The sequence below is a fragment of the Eulemur rufifrons genome, chromosome 25, assembly GCF_041146395.1.
Source record: "Eulemur rufifrons isolate Redbay chromosome 25, OSU_ERuf_1, whole genome shotgun sequence".
Lineage (NCBI taxonomy): Eukaryota > Metazoa > Chordata > Mammalia > Primates > Lemuridae > Eulemur > Eulemur rufifrons.
The window spans coordinates 9,777,469-9,798,555 of NC_091007.1; the positions used below are offsets into that span (position 1 = coordinate 9,777,469).

General features: G+C 45.4%; 1 protein-coding gene across 2 annotated transcripts in view; it reads right to left on the minus strand.

The window, feature by feature from the left end:
* The window catches only part of FAM107B (family with sequence similarity 107 member B), a 184,261-nt gene that overhangs the window by 48,732 nt on the left and 114,442 nt on the right, over positions 1 to 21,087 (minus strand). Inside the window, exon 1 of one of the 2 annotated variants that reach the window (XM_069458986.1) lies at positions 14,888 to 14,998. The exons of the other annotated variant lie outside the window; for it this stretch is intronic. The gene's annotated coding sequence lies outside the window, so the exon portion shown is untranslated. Of the gene's footprint in view, positions 1 to 14,887; positions 14,999 to 21,087 lie in introns of those variants that run through there. 2 annotated transcript variants of the gene reach the window in all.

The following is a 21,087-nucleotide window of genomic DNA, read 5'->3' on the forward strand; positions in this document are numbered from 1 at the left end:
ATTCACTCTGATCATGATTCCTGAATAAACTGTGACCGCACCTCCAGGAGAGAGATAACAAACAGTCCTTCTAAAAACAGTACCAGAGCATCATGGAGGTAGGTTAACAATAGCACGTCCACATTTTTTAACATTTTATTGAGTGCTTACTGCATGCAGGCCCCCTGCCAGTGCACTAACTTTATTGCTGTAAAACTCTTTGAAGGAGGCACTATTATTAACGCCGTTTTACTGATAAGAAAGCTGAAATTCAGGCATGCAGTTCACTTGCCTAAGATCCCCAAGCTAGTAAACTGCAGACCCAGAAGGTGGACCCCAGCAGTCTAATTCCAAACCCCGTTTAAAGAAACTGGAAAGAGAAAAAATCCTTCATTTGGCTGAAGTTGCCCAGGAAGAGAGGAGGGTATGTTCTTTTCCAGTTGGCTAATGAGAGAGTCGGTGTCTTATATAAGATCCAGAGTCGAGATCCAGGAGGGAGATCTGTGTAACCCAGAGCTAAATATGCTGCAGGGGAAGTATCTGCTGCTCATTAGTGACAAGTGACACAAAATGCAGAAGCACAGCACAGACCACGGAACTCTGAAAACAGGATGCAAGCTCACCTTCCCTGGCCACAACCACCCACTCACCGTGGGCTCTCCTCCTTGTACATCTCAGTATATTCTTGCACCTGCGGGAGATACAGGCACGTGGCACGGCTCTCCACTTGTTTTAGTTTTTTAAAACGGGGTGGCGGAAGTTGTGGCCGGACACATCGCCCCACCCAAGTCATACAGATAGGGTGGGTGGGGACAGAAGAAGAAAGGGCTCCGCCCAGCCAACCTGAGCATTTACTTGCCAACATCTGCCACGATGCAGGAAGGGGAAAAGTTCACACTGGCAGAAAGCAAGAGGGGGGAGAAGGAGAAGAAACCACTGCACAAACTCACGAGTCTTTCGTCCACTCACTAGAAGAATCCCCCGTATCCCAGCATCGAGGGGACACTCTCCTGGATGTCCCAAGGCCACCTCTCAGGATCCCGGCCCTGGGACACAATGCAAAGTACAAGACGATGCTTCCCCCCCCCCAAGAAGGGACTTGTTCTTCTCATCGTTTGTGTTTCAAGGAAAGTGCTTAGGAAATGTGGAACTAAAACAATACGAACACAGAAGTCAACTCTATCTTTTAATAGGAATTTCCAGCTACTCCTGCAGATCCAGACGCTGACACACTCTGAATCTGAAACGGAGACTGACCGAGGCGGCCAAGCAAGACAGGACTTCAGGACACCCAGCTCAGGCCACCTAAAGTCACAGCAACACCTGGGGTCTGAATCCCATCAGTTCCTCAGGACAGCAGCAAGTACTTGGGAAGAAGTGCTTACTCTCTGCAGGACCCTGCAGGGACACAGAGATGACAATGCCACGGTCCCTTTCTGCTGTGTTTCCAAGCAGATACGGAAAAGGCGCAGAACATAAGCGAGTGACCACGGGAACATCCCAAAGGTGGAAGGGCACGTCCCAGGTCCCGCTGCAGATGGGAACTGTGCTTTGTCATCCTACAGCTCTCAGCACTCGCTGTCTTTCCTTCCGTTTCACCACAAAGGAGCCTCAAAACATGACAACCGCCTGTAAGATAATGGTATCCAAATAAAACGGTTGGTGCATAAGTTCAAGGAAGTATATCAACTCTTCCCAAAAGGGACACACAGCCCATGCCCAAAGGGAATAAGAAACACTCTTCCTACAATTATAAACAGCACCGAGAGGGCACACTGGACCCTGGTCCACTCCCTCATGCCCCCTTGGTCCTAACCCCCAGTGTGAAGGCATCTGGCAATTAAGTCACAAGGATGCAGCCCTCATGAACGGGACTTGTGCCCTTAGAAGAAGAGACATGAGCGAGATGATCTCTCTCTACCAAGTGACGATACAGCAACAAGGTGCATCTTTTTGCAAACCAGGAATTGGACCCTTGCCAGATGTTGAACCTGCCAGTACTTTAATTTTGGACTTCTCAGCCTCTGGGACCGTGAGGAGAAATAAATGTCAGCTGTTTAAGCCGTGCAGTCTGTTGCATTTGTTACAGCAGCGCAGACTAAGAGCCGTCCACACCTTCGAGCCCAGGGTCTCTCCTCCACTCTCCAGTTAGACCCCAGGGCTCCAGTCTGGGCCTCCAGCCCCATGAGCTTCCTAACTCACCTCTCTATTCTACCACTGCTTATAAAACTGGCCCTTCAGGTGTAGAAGCCTTTTGTTTATGGTATGAATAACTAATTTTAATGTTTTTAAGACTTTCTGTTAGTATGAATAAGAGCCTGTCTTACACATCAAAAAAAAGACAGTTTTTTTAGGATGACAGAATTTTAAATATTATTTTTTTCTGCAGTAAAATCATCGCCATCATCCCAATAACTAGGAAGTTCAGTTTCCTGTTCTTGTTTTTCGTCTTTTATGGCGGCAGGTGCCAGTGCATGGGGTCGGTAGGGTGACAGCGAAGGAAACTGCTAAATTAGAAGTCAAGGGGACACTGCAAGAGTCCTAGATATGCACTAAGGGCCTTTGTTTTCCGGGGACTAGGCAGCCCTGGGCTGCAATTTCATCTGTAGAATAAGAGGGTTTCGTGCTTTCTAAGGCCTTGTCCCACGTTCAGTCCTATGACGACTGCTGAGAACCCCAGCATGGGCCAATGACTAGGGTGACACACTTTAGAGAATCGGTGGGGTGTGCATTTAAAGAAGACTATCCAATGACTCATCCGTGAGTAAAATATAATTCACCTCCACTTACAAAGCCATGTTCATCAACACGATGTTAGTAGAGAGAGCGCCTAATGTCTGACAATGATTCTGAAGAGGCTATAAATAGGCAGTTTTTGAAATTAGTCAGCTATGTGCTATGGCCCACCAAGAAGCACATGCGTGCAACATGTTCCAGACGGTACGTGCAAGCTGTTTTGTTTCCAGCACAAATGGGGAAGGAGGGGGGAAAACAGTCTTGGTAGAGTCAATTATCACATATTTCAGCTGTAAGTATGAAATAGGAAGCTCATGAAGAATTGCAATTTAGAAGCATTTAAAACAGACAAAACAAACAAAGCTACTCTGGGCATACATATGGATAGCTGCAAAGCCAATTGTCTTATTTTATCACAGATTGTTTAATGTCACCACTGGATCAGAGCACAAACCAGGTGTAAGTGGACACTTCCCTGGACATTCCCAGGGTCTCCCATCCTCCCCCTGCCTGTGTGCTCACTTAACACAGGTAGCCGAGACTAATAAACACCCACCCTGGGATCTCGGTGGGCAGCACAGACAGGGATGGCGAGCGTACACTGAACCATCTTCAGACAACGAGGCTGACACTCAGATATCAACACCAAACACCTTCTCCCCTGGCGATAGGGTGACTTCTCAGCTCATTCCTCCCCACCCACAACCTCACACACTATCTCCCAAAAGTCCACCTGATGTTTATGAAATCTCAGGTTTAGGACAGCCTGGGATGTCACTGAAGAAGAGGAGGAAAAAAAAGAGACAGTGAGGGTTCCAGACCCATCAAGTCAACTCCTTGGTGATGTTTTCAAGTATCTGAAGGATAAGTGATTTTTTTTTAAGAATGATCAAAGGAATTACTTTTAAAGCTCTGGGTTGGCAAAGGGCATTTATCAAAAGAAAGAAGCTATTAGTTCAAACCTACCTGGACATCTTTTAAGAGTCCTGAACCATCTATCAGTAAAAGCTCTTTCAAATACTAACAAGCCAAGCAAAACTATTAATTGTTTAAATAATATTTATTACAGCTAGTGCCTCACTTGCCATTGACCACATTTACAAACTAAATTAGAGCCAGTGTGCTTTTTAAAAAACAGATCTTATGAGTACATGAAAGGCCCTTGAAAAGCAATGTTTATGGGCCATTAGGAATAAGGCATTTCTTTAATAAGGAATAATGAAGTTTTAAAAATAATAATAAAAAGGAACCAATGAACGAATGAATGATCCTGAAGGCAGTACCATAGGGTGAACAAGAGCATATTCTCTGTAGTGAATACATCTGAGTCCGTGTGATCTCGGGCAAGTTACTGAAATGTGTCTATGCCTCAGTGTCCTCACCAGAAAACAAAGCCAATTATAGTCCTACATCACAGGGCTGTCATGAAGACCAAAAAAATGATGCATGTAAAAAGCATCTAGCATGTGCATAAGAAACACTCAAGTATTAATGGTCATTATTCTGGGATGAGTTTGGGTTCCACCTCTAACCATCATTAGCTGTGTGGTCTTGGGCAAGCTATTAACACACCTAAGTGCTGGTTTATTCACAAAAAATGAGAAGCCATGATTAGATGATCTCTTGATTTCTATGGCTTCTCCAAGCTCAAACCCTCTCTGATGACACACCATCATTTGCAATTTCAAAGTCTTTTAGGTTTCTAGTTTTCATCTTTCTTTTACGACTTAATGGTCACATCCATGATTTATATAATAGCAAGTTTATGTTCAAAAGCATAACTCCTAATTATGAGACAATGACGTTGTGAATCCTAGAACCTACTTTATGATGATCCTTTTCATAGTGTGGTTACAAGGAACACACTGCAGCAAAAGGAAGCCATGCCTATGATAGAAGGAATCAATGTATTTCCATTCCAGGGGACTTCAAATATCGAGGCTGTCCCCAGATCAGACTGCTGATGTAGTACTGCACAGTGTGGCCCGGTAGTGAGGGAGCATACATAAATTATATTCATTTGTTATGACCATGCTCTTTTAAAAGGAACTCTCAATTACTTCCTACTGGAAACAATGCAATCATCTAGCCTTTCCAAACACTCTTAACAATGAAGTCGAAAGTTGCCATTAGAGGTCTGTCTCTTACATTTTAGCAGAAGACAAAACTGTTTCAGATTTATCATTCTCCTCTCACCAATGACTGACCTTTTTCTAAGAAAAGACTGAGCATAAATGTTCTTATGTGTCAGAAAATTTTAAATGATGATTAAAAAAGATCACCTGTCATGGTCTACACCATTCTGTGGAATTGTATCTCATAAACCTAGCTCATAATCTCCTCATTTAGGTGGTGAGCAGGCCGCCCCCAAGTTATGGAAACAACAGAGTTAGCCTAAGTGCAAAGACCTTAATACTGCTATTACACAAGATTTACAATAAAATTAACCTGACACAATAACATTTATAAAAGATTGTGCAAACGGTAATTAGCATTAATGACAGGAAGTACTCACAATGACTGGAAGAACCAAACTAATCTTTGCTTTTTTCTATTAATTCTTTAGATGCCTCTAAGCTACATCAACGTTGACAATTTTCCCTCACATCCTGGCCAGTTTCAATCTCATCTCACACTCACTCCCGACTCATTAAGAGAAAAGAATTAACAATCTCCAATGAAGTAATTAATCCAAGCAACGGTTATCAATGGATGCCAATGGCACTGGGAGAGATGTCAGTGGGGAAATTCACAATGAAAGGATCAAGCTGCCACCACAAGACCCCCACTGATCAATCTCAGCATCCCTGCCAGTAACACAGCCAGACATTTTCCCAAGACGATGCAACACGAAGTAGATGACACCACCAACAAATTAATCCTGCCAAAAGAGCCAAACCTGAATCTAATCAAGCTTGAAGGCCAACTTCCAGTTTACCGAAATACAGGGTCTAGTGGGACAAGTTTTAAAAGAAAAGTAGCAGCAAAATCCGTAATGTGGGACATTCTACTAGACAAGTGACCTTATTTCTTCCACAAATCAATAACACAGGCAAAAAAGGGTGGGGGAAGAAGGACTATTCCAGATTTACGAAGCTTTACGAGGTATGATATTCAAATGCACTGCTCGGACTTCGTTAGGGTTCTAGTTTGAAGAAACCAACTGTGAAAAGCCATTTTTAAGCTAATAAGGGGTGAAATCAGTGTTGGCGAGGTGAGAGTTCAACAGACCCCTGGGCTTCCCTCATCTCTGGCCATGTGATTTCCCAAACTGCACATCCAGCCACCCTCCAGGTGAAAGGGCAGGGCCTGGCCCCAGAAACTAGGCTATGGACAGCTGGGACCCACCCATCTCAGGATAGAAAACCCTCAGGTACAACAAAAACAAAACAAGAGGCAGTTCCTGGGGCTGTCTAGAGAGGAAATGTACAGGGTCCCCTCCTAGCAATTTCTGCCAATAGGTTTGTAGCAACCTGAGCTTCCTCTGACAGCCACTCATGTAAAAAGCATAAAATCACCACTCTGAGCAGAGAAACCAGCATTGGAAGTGAGCGAGGTACCTATGAAGTGGGAGAGGAGAAAAAGAGATCACAACACCAAAGTGGCAATCTTGATTTTGCATTCTCAACAGGGCACCGCCCCAGCACCTCTACGCCTGGAAGTTTTGTGGTTTCGTTTTGCTTTTTGTCTATCTTTTTTTGGACAGATAACTGACGTAATAACTTGCATAAAGCGCACACATGAACATGTAGCGTCCAATTTTTACTCCTTGCAATGTCAATTTTATTTGGTTTGGTTCTGCAATGTCACATATCCCCTTCCCTGCAGACATGTGCCATCAGCAGCCAGTCTGGAATGGAAAAAGAAACAGGTTGGGGCCCGCTTCCAAGGACTGCGACCCGCATGCTGGTGCTGGTGGCCTGAGCAGCTGATGCACGCTGTCCAGCTAGGACACAGAGATTAAAGCTGAACCATGTCCAGCAGCAACTACAAGATAAGGGCTTCTTTACTGCACCACTTAAGTCTCTACCTGCTACCTGCCCTCAAGCTTCTAGTTTGAACCTGCCCAGAACTGCCCAACAAGTATGGAACGACGACTGTCCTCTTTCACCTGTTTTGAAAGCCTAGCATTTCACCAGTTAATCTTTTAAAAAATGGTAGACTGTCCTGTGGTTCCAACCATATAAAGAGATTAACAAAGATTTGATGGAAATCTTTTTAAATTAAAATTTAGTATTACTAATTATTCATTTCTTTAAACTTAAAACCAGGTTTCCTAAAATAAAAAGCAGCTTTTTTGTTTGCTATTTTGAACTAGTAAACTGGGATTATAATTTAAAGTCCTCCGAAGTGGAAGATGTACTACACCTGAAGAGTTAGTTTGACGATGGCATAATTTCATTTTAGAAAGTTGGGAAGGAAAAAAAAAGTTAGGAAGAATCCCTCTGCAATACAATATATGAAATCATGCAACACAGACTATATGTGGATAGGAAAAAATACTGTTTAATTATAGAATTGTTAGAGGGACGGTAAAATGTGTTAATACATAACACAATTATAAGAACATCTTGCAAAATGCATGATGCCTAATTAAATTCCATCCATTAATAAGGCAATAGCCTGGGGATACTTTGTACCAAAATGGCGTTTCTGGTAAACACAATATTTAAAACACAACTCAAACACACAAGCTCTGCCTAATGACATAATTAAGTTTTTAATTTGGCGCCATCCTGACACTTCGCATAAGAAAACTACTTCACAAATGGATCACTCACTCCAAGGCACTATAATTTCCATATGGGAATGTTAAAATAAAAATTCAGTACAGTTACTCTCTTTAAACATACAGTTTTAGATTTACCTGGCAAGTACATTATTCCAACTGGGGCTCCAACCCCTTTCTGAAGCTAAGATGCCACGAGCTTTAAATACTCATTTAAAGGAACACCAAGGAGAGTTCGAGGGGCAGTTCTGCAGAGAGAAGACCCGAGTTTGATCTCAGCTCTTACAACCCTGGGCGAGCTTTTCAACCTCTCCGTGCTTTTAGCGTCCCCATTTGTAAAACACTGATAATGGCACCTACAGAATTGCTTGGAGGATCACAGAAGATAATGAAGGTACCCATGCCTGGCATGTAATAAATGCTTGGTAAATGTTAGCTATCGTTATTTTTATAATCATCTCAAGGCACATCTCACTGGAGGGTTTTTCTCATTAGCACAGAGCACCTCTTTCTGACAAAGGCCAAGAATGTTCCTCAAAAGCAGATGTGTTATGCAACAGATGAACCTCAAAAACGTTATGCCAAACGAACGACGCCAGGCACAAGAGGCCATGTTATGTGATTCCATTTGCAGGAAATTTCTAAAAAAGGCAAAACTCTAAAGACAGAAAAAAGATCTGGGAATGGGGTGGGAAGAGACTGCAAAGTCTAAACCTAAACAGTGGGGAGGCTGCCCAACCTTACAAATTTACTAAAAATTACGGAACTGTACACTTAGAATGGGTGAATTTGTAGGAAATGTAAGTTATACCTCAATAAAACTATACTGAAAAAAAAAAGTAGCTGCATTTCCAAAGTGTCTGCACGGGTACACTCATATCAATCTGGCATGACCGTAAATTCGGATATTTGCAGAGTACAGGAAAATGGTTGAAAGCACAAAACTTGGGCCCTAATCAGACTCAGATCCTAATGCTGGCTCAGCTTCTTCCTAGGGCAAACTGTTTACTTCTCTCACTCTTGGTTTCCACCGCATCTGCAAAATGCGAATAAAACAATACTTCAAGAGGCTGTGGTGAGCATTATATAGAGAACCCACCACCAGTCTTCCCACAGCAGTAAATGGCACCATCTTTCACCCAGTGGCTGGCTCACTAGCAGTTCCTTTCTGCCTCAAACACCAGCTCTCGTCCACCTCACCAGCTCCATCCCCACTGATCTCCCCGCCTGCATCCTGCCCCCTGCAGTCCCTGCTGCTCTCCATGGCCAGGGAGACATTTGTAAGAGGCAAGGCCCATCTTTTCCATGCCCTTCTCAGAGCCCTCCCATGGCTTCCCCATCGGCTAAGTCCTGCCACGGCCTGCAAGGACCCCATCCCACATCCCTCTTCCTGCCCTGCCCACCTGGCCCCCTCCATGCCAGCCTTCTCGCCATTCCTTCCACCACAGGCTCCTGTGGCCCCGGGGCTGCTATTTGCACTTGCTCTGCACAGACAGACTGGAGCAAGGTCACCCCCTTGCTTCACCCAGATCTCAAAGACCCCTCTCACCCTAGACACCACACGCTTTCCCACCAGACTCCAGCCCCCTGGCCTTAGTTTTCTAAATAGCACGGATCACAGGAGTCACCTTATCCATGTCATTCTTTACTGTCTGTCACCCCACTAGCATATAAACTCCACGCAGGTGGGGATTCTGTCTGTCCTCCCCACCATCCTAGCCACAGATCCCCAGAGTCTGGGACAGTGCCTGGAACACAGTCGCATTCGTTAAATATTTGCTGAATGAATGAAATGTCATAAAGCACTTAACATGATGGCTGGCCACATAGGAAGTGCTCAAGAACTGTTAGATGGTAATAAAAATAATGCCATTATTACTGTTGCATTTCATAGACAAGAATACGGGAGCCCTGAGAGGTCAACTCTGATTGTCTGTTACCCCTACGACGCCTCCCAGCCCCTGAGCCCAGACTAATAGGACGGACCCACCACAGCAGGAACCTAAAAGATGATACGGCTGCTTCTCTGTCTATTCTGGGCCCTGGATCCTCTCACTTGTGCGGGACGGTGGCCCACATGTTATCAGAATCCCCGGGCGTTCCCGAGAAGGACAACCACGCAGGCTTCCACCTCACCCTCAAGACACCTCTAAGAGGTAGCTAAGTGTGATTCTCTCTGTTTTTTTATAGAGGAGAATGTTGGAAAACAGAAATAATGATCTGCCCCAAGATCATATACTAATTCACAGGGAGCTTAGGTTTAAGATTCTGAGAATTTTCAAAGTCTAGACCTCTTTCTTTCCAATGCACTACACTACTCTGAGCATCCACTTAAGGAAGAAAGAAAAAAGAACCCTGACCACAGTTTTGCCTATTTCAAATGACATCAAGTCACAGGGGAAAGAGTATTATAAGTCCCTCCACATACACATAACCACAATGACATTCTCAACTTCCTCCAGGACATGGGAATTTTAATCCATCTATGTTAGACATTCATAAACGACTTCTGATTGATTATACTGCTGGACTCTATACTATGATTCTATAGGACTTTATAATATAATATGATGGTCTTTGTAAACTCTTTAGCATCCATCAGGCCCAGATGCCTTCAAACCTGGCTGACGCATGAATTTTAACTTTAATCCTCACAAAGGAAGCTCTGTCTCATATAGTAATGACGACACAGAGAAGCTTACGCCACAGTATCACAGCCTTCCTCCCATACACTTTACAATGATACTTTAGGAAAAATGTCACACCTTGTGTCCAAGAATAGAATAAACCATGCTATTTCTAATATCAAAACCAGGTTATCTTTAAAACTCTCCTGAAAGCATGACAATATCCTGAGGAGCCAGGTGAGGATGAAGGACGAAGACCCTCACCCTCCCAAGTGTCCCTATGTCAGTACCTCGAGATCACTGCCGGCTGCGTCACTAAAATCTGAGTTGAAACGCTATGGGCAAAATGTCCACTCAAGTCCTTAGCCCATTTTTGATTCAAGTTATTAGTTTTTTTTTTACTAGTGAGTTGTCAGAGTTCCTTATATATTTTGGATATTAACCCCTTACCAGATACGTGGTTTGTAAATATCTTCTCACATTCCATAGGATGCCTTTTCCCTCTGTGGATTGTTTCCTGCGCTGTGTGGAGGCTTTTTAGTTTGATGCCATCCTGTTTGTTTATTTTTGGTTTTGTTGCCTGCGCTGCTGTTGTCATGGCCATGTAATCACTGCCAAGGCCAAGGTCATGAACGTTTTCCCCTACGATTCTTTCTAAGAGTTTTGTGGAAATCAACTTAACAGTCCACCCACAGATGAATGGGTAAATGTGGTATAGACATACAATGGAGTACTATGCAGCCTTATTTTTTTTAAAAAAAAAAAAAAAAGGAATTCTGCCATATGCAACAATATAGATGAACCTGGAGGACATTATGCTAAGTGAAATAAATACATCAAGCACAGAAAGACAAATCCTATGTGACTCCACTTACATGAAGTATTTAAATAGGTAAACTCACAGACTCAAAGAGCAGAATGGTGGTTGTCAGAGACTGGGATAAAGGGGAAACAGAGAGTTACTAACCAACGGGCGTAAATGCAAGATGAACGATGTCTAGAGATCTGCTGTACAATATTGTACCTGTAGTCGGCAATACTACCAAGTACACTTAAAAAGTATGTCAAGAGAGTAGATCTCATGTTAAGTGTTCTCCCCATAATAACATTTTTAAAGGAACATTTTTAAAAGGCTGTGGGCACTGTCACAGCAGCATATAAACACCCACCACCTGCCTCAGGGACCATGTGCTGGGACTTCCCGGCCTCACAGGTGTCCTCACCACGCCGTGGGAGGTAGATACCAGCAAGTCAGCCTCACCAGTGAAAACACTGAAGCTCACAGGCTTCACATGACTTGCTGGAGGTCACAAAGCTGGTCCCTGGATTCCAACTCCAATGTGCCTGGCTCAAAGCTCCTCCTCTAGCCCGCATGAAGAACCTTGCCTTATTCTGCAAGCCCACTCCTCTGGCCCAGAGCTGTGGCCAAGCAGGACTGTCACTCGTGGATGCTCCCGGATAACTCAAGTTGGCACTGACAACAGAAAGGAGAACAGAGGAAGAGGAGAGAGAATCCTGCAACCACATGTACCCACAACAGCCATGATGGCCATAGCTGGTCTGCATCTTGTATTTTTTCAACTTTGTTTAAGGAGACTTGACAACACATACTTAACCCAGAAGGTTTCCGAGGCTCAGTGTCCCTCCCCTTTAAAGACTTCTAAGTCTCACACTGCTAAGGACTTCTCCAACAGCCCCTCGGGAAGAGCAGCCCTGAGCAAGGCCTGCCCTCGAACGGCCTCCAAGGGGAGCTTTGCTTATACCGCAGCTCTCAATGCCACAAGCCTGGAATTCCAAGACTTTCCTATGTGGAGGGAACATTACTGTCACCAAACCATGTGACCCACACACAGACACACACACCCCTACACCACCACTATAAAGCACAGACCATACATCCTGCTTTCCTATTAAGGTGTGCTTAACTCACATCTTTGGTAAGGGAAAATAAAAACAATGCAATGACAAAAGCATCCAGTGGCCAAATCTATGGCTGAACAGACAGCTTAAAGGGCCTTAAAGGGTGACGACTTCCCCAATAAAGCCAGGTACTTCTACAAATGCTCGAAATCTAGATCTTACCTGACCGAACTCCCTGACCCACTTTCTCAAAACACTTGCACATAGAACTCCAGAGGGAAGGGAAAGATGGGGCGCTAGTGGTAACATGAAACCATATTAATAGTCTGTGCTCCTTCCTTCAGTCAGGAGAAAAGTCTTCTTCCCCACAACCACTCCCAAAGAACACCTTTACTTGTGACATTTTAAATTTAAAAAAAAACAAAAACATGGTAATGAATGAATGAATGAATGACAGCGTCCATCCTCCCACACTTCAGGAACAAGTTTTTTCATTTCACTTCTCTCCAGCACAAACCAAATTCACTTTTAACCACCCCAGGAATGGACTCTCCAGTCTTCCAGGGTAGGAGATTCTGACAGTTCCTTTTGGAGTTTCTTTTGACTTTTCTATGGAGAAAGGTACCGCAATTCCGGAAGGAATGCTGGTCATTAGAGCAGACAATACACGCTTGACTCATTGGCTCCCAGGTCACCACCACACTGCAACGCTGCCCGAGCGTGCATGCAGATTAGCCCCGAGTACTAGGAACAGTGAGAATGCACCTGATAGCACATAACCGCAACTTCCTTCTTGTAAATTCTCCTAACTTCAAAAAGAATTGCATCATCCTAACGATAAACCCACTTCTAAATGGCTGTCTCAAAGACCTCTTTTTATTTTTTATTTATTTATTTATTTTGGGGGGGGGGGACAGGGTCTCACTCTGTCACCCTGGGTACAGTGCAGTGGCATCATCAAAGCTGCACGACACGTGGCCAGGCTAATTTTTTTCATTTTTGGTAGAGACGGGGTCTTGTTCTTGCCCACGCTGGTCTCAAACTCCTGACTTCAAGGGATCCTCCTGCCTTAGCCTCCCAGAATGCTAGGATTACAGGCGTGAGCCACTGCACCTAGCATCTTCAAAGACCTCTTCTTACTTTGCATATTAGAGAATTCAAATGTCTGAAGATTTTACAAAGGGGAAATAAAAGTATGTGATGACAAAAGTGTCCAGTGACCTAGTCTGTGGCTGAATAACGATTTCTGTCTGCACCAAAGACATGCACTCAACACTACTCACTATTCACAGGGAACCCTTATTTTAGTTTCTCAGTATAAAGTCTTTCCGAGCAAGCATGTAGCCAGCCGTAGATTCCTTGTTCTACAAAAAAGAATTCCTTTTCAACACATATTTCTCATGAATCAGAACACGATTTTACTTTTTAAATATTTTAAAAGCTGAAAGATGGTTTCATTTTAAAAAAAGAAGTCAATCCTAGATTACTGCTGAAACTGAAAGACTACAGTCCATCAAAGTTTTTTGTCAACTCAGTCTTCCAAATAAAGTGGAAATTACATTGTTTTTCCTGTATCTTCCCTCTCCCTTCTGTACAGGTGGTTATTTACAAGCCTATAAGAAATATATTTCAAAACAACTTGTCAGTATTAATCACGTGTGAAAGTGGCAAACTGTTATTGGAGAACTATCATTACTAAAGACGTGAGAAGTACAGGTAAGGATCAGTAACACCTTCGTTTAGTCTTTGTGTCTGTCTCTCTAGCTATCTACACAAACACACCATGGCCCAAACCACAAATCAAGCAAAGATGCCTTCATCCTCCGGTGTGTTTGGGTGATGGGCATGTAGGTGATCTTTTTTATGCATTTTTTTCAATTTTAAATATAATCTTATATTTAGCGGTTTTAAACTTGAAACTACTAGCATGAAGAAATCTCTAGACAGGCATCCCAGACACTACCTCAATTTAAAGCAACTTGGTTGTCGGCTAAAATTTCAAAGTTAAGGCTTGGAGGGAGGGGGGATGTGGCCACAGAAGAGAACTGATGTACCTGTTGGCAAGAAATCTCAAGTTTAGGAACGTAAAGTCTAACAGGCCTCATTCTGCTTTGCTGAATGTCCCCTCAATATCTCACCCATTCCAAGCAAGTAACTTTGATCTGTCACTAAAATCTTTCCGAGCAAGGAAAGGTCTGGTTGGTACCTTGCTACAGAGAATAAGATCTGCAATTTATCCTTTCAGTAGGATTCCTCTTCAAAGATCGCATGGGTTTGTCGACACCATGCCCTACACAGCATGTTAAAACTTGGCCATACGCATCAGTGCCACCTCCCGGGGACCTGAAGATGCTTGGAGGGAAATGATGGGACCCAAAATGTTAGGACTTCTGGTGTGCAGATGCCACCCATATGCTGGGTTCCCTGGAGCAGCGGCCACGGAGCAGAGCCGAAAGGGGAAAAGTTACTTGCAGACTGGAACTGGTGTCACGGCCACCCTGCGAGCCGGGGCAACCCCCCGCGGCCCCGCCTTTGTCTGCCGGACAGGGGTTGGCGCCGGGCCGCGGACCCCGGGCTCCCAGGCCGGGCAGCGCACCCCGCTCCGGAAAGGGGCTCCCCTTGGCAGGGCCGAGGAAACAACAATGAGCCGAGCGGCCGCCGGGCCCCTTTCCCTCACAGCGCCCCCCGGCGTCCCTAAACCGGGGCCACCGCCCGGGCCCCGCCGCGCGCCGGCCCCGCGCCCCGGCACCTCCCCAGGCGCGGCGCAGGGTGACCGGGCCCCACGCACGCCCGCGCACGAGAGACCCCAGCCCCACCGCCACCCGCCGCCCGCCCGCTGGGAGGGTCCCCGGGCCAGGGTCTGGCAGGGCGGCCGCCGCGCAGCCTCCCCGAGGGCAGCCCGCCTCCCCGAGCCCCTCGTCTTTGTGTGCAAAGTAAGTGCGGGAGGCGAACCCACCTCGGTGCGCACAAAGGCGCGCGGCTCCCTGCGGCCGGCTCCGGGTGCCCGCGGCGGCCCCGGCGGTGCGGCTGGTCGGCGGCAGCCCGAGGCGGCGCGAGGGCGGCTCCGCGGCGGCCAGGCCCGCAAGCCCGTCCGGCTCAGGGCGGCTCTCGCACCCCGCGGCTCCGCGCGTCCGAATTAAGCAGCGGGGCGGGCCGGGGGCGGGGCTAATCCGGCTAGGCCACGCCCCCGTTCCGCCCACAGCGCCACGCCCACGCCTTCCTTCCGCCCCGCCCGCCCGCGTGCGCCGCGGGGCCCCAGGAGAGACGCGGGGGGCGCTGGGGTCGCGTCGGGAGGGGCTGGTGTCGCTTCTGTTGGGTTGGCTTCGGGGACTCTCGGGAGGGGAGAGGGAACGTTTGAAGGAAAACACTGAGCGTCACCAGGAGAGAGGACGGTGGCAGACCCAAGTTCACAGCCACGAGCAAAGCCCTCGTGCTCTCTCATTCTCACATTCTCTCTCTCTCTGTCTCTCTCAGGTTCTCAGGAGTGTTTGGCCACCTAATGTCTGGTCTCATGTCCAATCCACGACTGTGATGCTCCTCCTGTCCCGGTTGAAATCCTGCCAATACGTCTTGGAAGAAAACTCAAAAGGAATCAGGGAGGAAAAGGAAGCAGATTTGTTGTAAATTGGACCAATTCTTTGCCAAGCCGGGACTCAAAACCCAGTGACCTGGAGATTGACTCACATTCCACCTACTCCCTTCATCAAAGGGTAATTAGAGATTTAAATGTGTGCACGAGGGAGAAAGGGTTTCTTTTATCTCTTTTTCTCCCTGCTTTTCATTTTTTTCAGCTCTCTCACGGCAAGTTGCCTCTCTGGCCAACCCCAGGGCTCTGAGATTACCATCTACCTGAATTACAGCAGGCACAAAACCAGGATCTGAAACGGGATCTGTTTCAGAGCAACCAAAAGGACAACAGGTTCATGGATTTTAGATCAAAAACTTTTTCATTGTCTTGGCAACGGATGACTAAGGGTTTATTTATTGGGAAACTTTTCTCACTAAAACAGCTCGGGCTGTAGTCGTACAGAAAAGTCATATCAACCACGGATTTTTGTAAACAAATTACTTATTCTGAGGATATCTATCACAGACAATGCCCTAAGCCACAGCCCCGCAGCTGTGTCAGGGCCTGGCCATCGCTAGGTCCCTGAAGCCCCCTGAGAGGTGGGGTCATCTGCCACAGGATTTGGCGAGAGAAGCTCCTTCCCAGCCAAGAAGCTGAGATGTGTGAACTTGTCTGTGGTGTTTCCTACGATTCTTCCTTCTCTTCCCATCCTTGCACTGTTTCTGTTCTTGACAATGGCTCCATCAGTCACCAAACCAGAACCTATTAATAGCATCCAACTTAAAATTTCCTCTCCCTCCCCACACTGGTAACAACTCCAAGTCCTGTGCATTGTACAAGATGCCTACTATTCCCTCTCCCCTGTCCACCCACACTTGCCAGAGTTGCTTTGGGACCTTGTCACCACACTGTGGCAGGGGGTTCCTAACTGGCCCTAGGCTCACTCACTCTTTTCCTCCCAACTGATTCCCCAGTGGACTTTCCAAGTGCAAATTGCTCAGCTCCTTCCTCTGCTTAAAACTCTTTAATGGGTGCCCAATTCTTGCTACATGATCCAGTCCAAGCTCCTTAGTATAGTAGCAGCCCATAGTGCAGCTTACTTCTCTGATACCACCTTGACCACTTCTGTGAGTTCTTCCTACAGCCCCTAAACAATCCCCCAAACACCCAGGGGACCCACCTCAGCCAGAGTGCCACGTTTGCTAAATGGCCCTTTCTGTGACATGATGGTGACAACTGGCTGGCAGACTGAGTATATCAACTCATTACGCTCCTCTAAGGTGCCTCCACCTCTGCCTGACATACCTTCACCCCACCTCCTACCGCCAAAAGCTCATCTCCTCTCTAAGACTAAGGCTTCTCCGAAAGGCCTTTCCTGACCTGATCACTGAATGAGTCTTTTCCACCCCTCCCGCCCCTAGCATGGTGTTGTCATTATTGCACTGTATTGTAAATATGTGCCTCTTTGAGCACAGAGTTTGTGCTGGACATGTATACAAATATATCTTTACCACCCTGTGCTTAATGCAATATCTGACATATTAGGAATGTTACGGACTGAATTGGGTTACCCGTCCCCCTGCCCCCTGCAATTCATATATTGAAGTTCCAACCCCCAGTGTGACTGTATTTGAAGATTGGACCTATAGGAAGGTCATTAAGGCTAAATGAGGTCATAAGGGTGAGGCCCTAAGCCCATAGGTCTGGTGACCTTATCAAAAGAGAAAGAGACACCAAATCTCTTTCTCAGTCTCTGTGCACACACAGAGAAGAGGCCGTGTGAAGACAAAACGAGGAGGGAGCTGTCTACAAACCAGAAAGAGAGGCCTCACCAGAAACCAACCCTGCTGGCACCCTGATCTGGGACTCCCAGCCTCCAGAACTGTGAGAAAATAAAATGTCTTGCTGAAGCCACCCAGCCTGTGGTATTCTGTCGTGGCAGCCCCATCAGACTAATGTAAGAAGCATGCATTGGATTCTAGAGTCTAACGTTGGTAAAGCACTCACCCACCAGTGAGCCTGACTTGTCCATAAAACACAACCTGGACAAACATCTGTGACACCAAGCCATGGGGCAGAGAGTCTGTATGTGATAAGTGACCACACAGCCTCTTCCCAGTCATCTGGAAGAAATGGAAACAGAGGCTTGTTCCGTCGGCTGGGGTACAAAAGCCTACAGGCTGGAAGTGATGACCTTACCCCCCTGCACTGATAACCATACTTTCTTTTAAACTAAAAACAAGTAAGTGGAGAGCAAATATTTACTTTGAATTTCTCAATTCAAAGCTTTATAAAAAGACAGGAGGCCAACACCAATTTATTAAATCCACTCTTTGGGGCTATTTCACATCCCTAGGAGATCTTAGGGGGATTTTGATCCAGGTAAGATCAAGTATCCAATTTGATTTGGGACTTCTGGAGCCACTGTGGGTGGACCCCAGAAATAAGAACTTCAGGGTTATGAAGTAGGGTGATAGTTATTATATTTGTGTCCATACCATCCACGTAGCACCTGCAACATCCCGCTCTGTGTGTGGTAGGTGTCCATTGAATGAGGAAGCCGGGCATTTCAGGACACAGCTGGACTTCCCAGGGCTCCACCAGTGAAACCAGACTCTCAGCCTGGTCTCATGTCCTGTAGATTCCACTTCCTGAATGTGGACAGCACTCTGCGAAAGGTCATGGGCGCCGGTGGCCTGGGAACCTGCTGTGCTGTGCTTAGGTTTTTATTCCTGGGCTGACATGGTTTTCAGGTGGCAGGGAGGGCCTTTACTGACTTCCTTCCTCCAAATACAATGCAAAGAAAATACTCCTCTGAATGGTTTCTGAGTCATTTAACCCATCAGTGGTGAGAGATTCTCTAATCTCACATTACTGGAAAACATACATAACAATTTTCCATCTTAGCCTGCTAACCCATAAGAGTTCACCCTTATACTCAGCTTCAACCTCAACCCTTTGCTTTGACATCTGGAGGCCTTTTAAGTTCATTCCTAAGGAAAATTGAAGAAAGCAGGAATGAACATTTGGGGACATAAAACGGAGCAAAGTGGATCAATTTAGAATAAGATATGTTGTTTTTTATCTTCCACTTTGGTCATCTTCCCCATACATAATCTTGTTACTTTAGGCACTAACCATCACCCTGAAGAGCTCCAAAAAGATGAGAAATGCTTAACAATGTCTTAGAGGAGGGAATTTTGTTTTTACAGGTATACTCTTTGTATCTTAAATTTTGCACTGTGTACAGGTACATTTGAATAGGTAGTAATACATTCAAAAAGAAAGTTTTAATTTTAAAATTATATATTTTAAGCCATGTCATTTAAAATCTGTACCCATGATCTATTATTGTGTAACAAATCACCTCAAAACATAGTGGCTTAAAACTAGAGTGCGTGATTTGCTCACAATACTGTGGGCTGGCAGTTTGGACAAGGCTCTGCTGGGATATCTCATTTCTGCCCCATGTGGTATTAGCTGAGCTCTGTCTTGCATTTGTAGTCAACTGGGAGGTTGGCCAGGGACTGGCTCGTCCTGGCTGGCCTCAAAGTCCAGAAGGTGACTGACTGCAGCTATGGGCGTGGGCATCTCAGATGCCCTACTCAGGGCCTCCTCAGCAAGATGGCTGAGACCTCCCCACGTGGCAGCCAGGTCCACGTGGGCGAAAGAGGAAGTGGTGAGGTTCTAGCTTCACGGTCATTCTGCTGCATTCGCTCATTCCAAAACATCCCAAAGCCAGCCCAAATCCAAGGATTAGGGAAATAGATTCCATCCCTTGATGGCAGAAGCAGTAGTAACATTGCAGAGGGACCTGAGTACAGTCCTACGGTAGGAGGAATTGGTGTGGCCCTCTTTGCAGATAATCTTCCCTGGAATCAGACATGAGGAACTAATAGTGGAGGGTGACAGTAACAGGTGCTACAATAGTCTCAAGGGAAATCTCTCTGATTATAAACAAGACAAAAGCCCTTTGCCGTTGAACATAACACCTGTAAGAACAGATTTGATCAACTGGTGTTCATATCCTGAATTGATAGGTCAAAGAAAATAATTAATTTCTGCTTATTTGTTTTTGTTTTAAAATAATAATGGGGAGCAGGGAAAGAAAAAAGAAGAAAGGCTTTAGGACTCGAATGGAGCTAAGGTTGACCAGGTTCTAAATTGGTGTATTAGACATCTATTGCTGCTTCACAACTTACCATGTACTTGGAGGCTTAACATAACCCTCATGTATTAATTGGCTCATTGTTAATCCAGGCATGGCATGGCTGGGTTCTCTGCTGAAGGCCTCCCAAAGCCAAAATCAAGATCTTGGCAGGGTTCGGGGTTCATCTCATCTGTAGTTCGAGGTCTCTTCTAAGCTTATTCAGTTTGTTGGCAGAATTCAGTTCTTTGTGGTTCTAGGACTAAGATCTCAGTTTCCTTGTTATCACCTGGGAGCCACTGTCAGCTGTCACAGTCTGTCCACATACCTCACCATGTGGTCCTCCCCATGAGCCATGGCTTGACAAATCCTTCTGGCCTTCCAATCTCTCACTTCCTCTAGACTCAGATTTAAAGTGTTCATGTGACCAGGGCAGGCCCCACCCAGATCATCTTCCTATCTTATAGTCGACTGATTTGAGACCTTCATTACATCTGCAAAATCCCTTCCCAGCAATACCTAGATTAGTATGAATATATGGCTGAATAACTGGTGAAGGTGTGTGTACACCAGGTGCCAGAAATCGTGGAGGCTGTCTTAGAATTCTACAACAGATGGATGAACAGGCAGACAGACAGATGCTCTTTAGGATAGAACTTAGAGAATGTAAGGGCAAGCGGAAGGTAAGAGACTTGCAGAGGCATTGCACACAGAGCTCAGCAGTTATTCAGGTAAACTAGGAGCCAGAAGGAATTCTTAATGGGTATTAACCAAGCTCCTGCACAGCTCAATGGGTAGAGTCAGTCTTCACTGAACCCTGACAACCTGAATGCTGAAAACATAGGGAAAGTAAAACAACGTTAAGAACATGGCACCCTAATTTCATCACTTAAATAGCACAATAATATGAATATAATAGTGTTTCCCTTATTTCGCTTGACCAGATTGCACGGTTATTGCGTGACATTAACGTAATGTTCCATAGCCCAGAAGGATGATGCTTTTCAATGAAGGGACTTATAGAACTCATTGGTGGAAAATTTTTTGTGAAAAGATGTGTGGTTTGCCAAGGACATATAGCACATTTCTACCCTTTAAAACTAGTAGCACTTAAAAGGGATCCAAGTGATGCACTCAAATCTGAATGGCTGTGTTATAAACTAGACGATAAGCTGTTACATTAAAACAGCCTCTGAGCATGAGCATTTGTGAGCAAAGTAGTGGAATCATTTCATTAAATATGCTAATAGCGCCAATAATAAAGACGGAGATTCTGTCGCGCAGTCGTTACCCAACACAAAGCATTTCGCAAGCTCTGCCACACAGAGCTGTATTTCACAATGTAGCCGAATACTTCGCCACTTCTAGAGAGTTTAAAATTCAGGAGAGTTTTAATTTCAAAACCTTTAATATATGTATCGCCTACAATGCTTAATTGGGT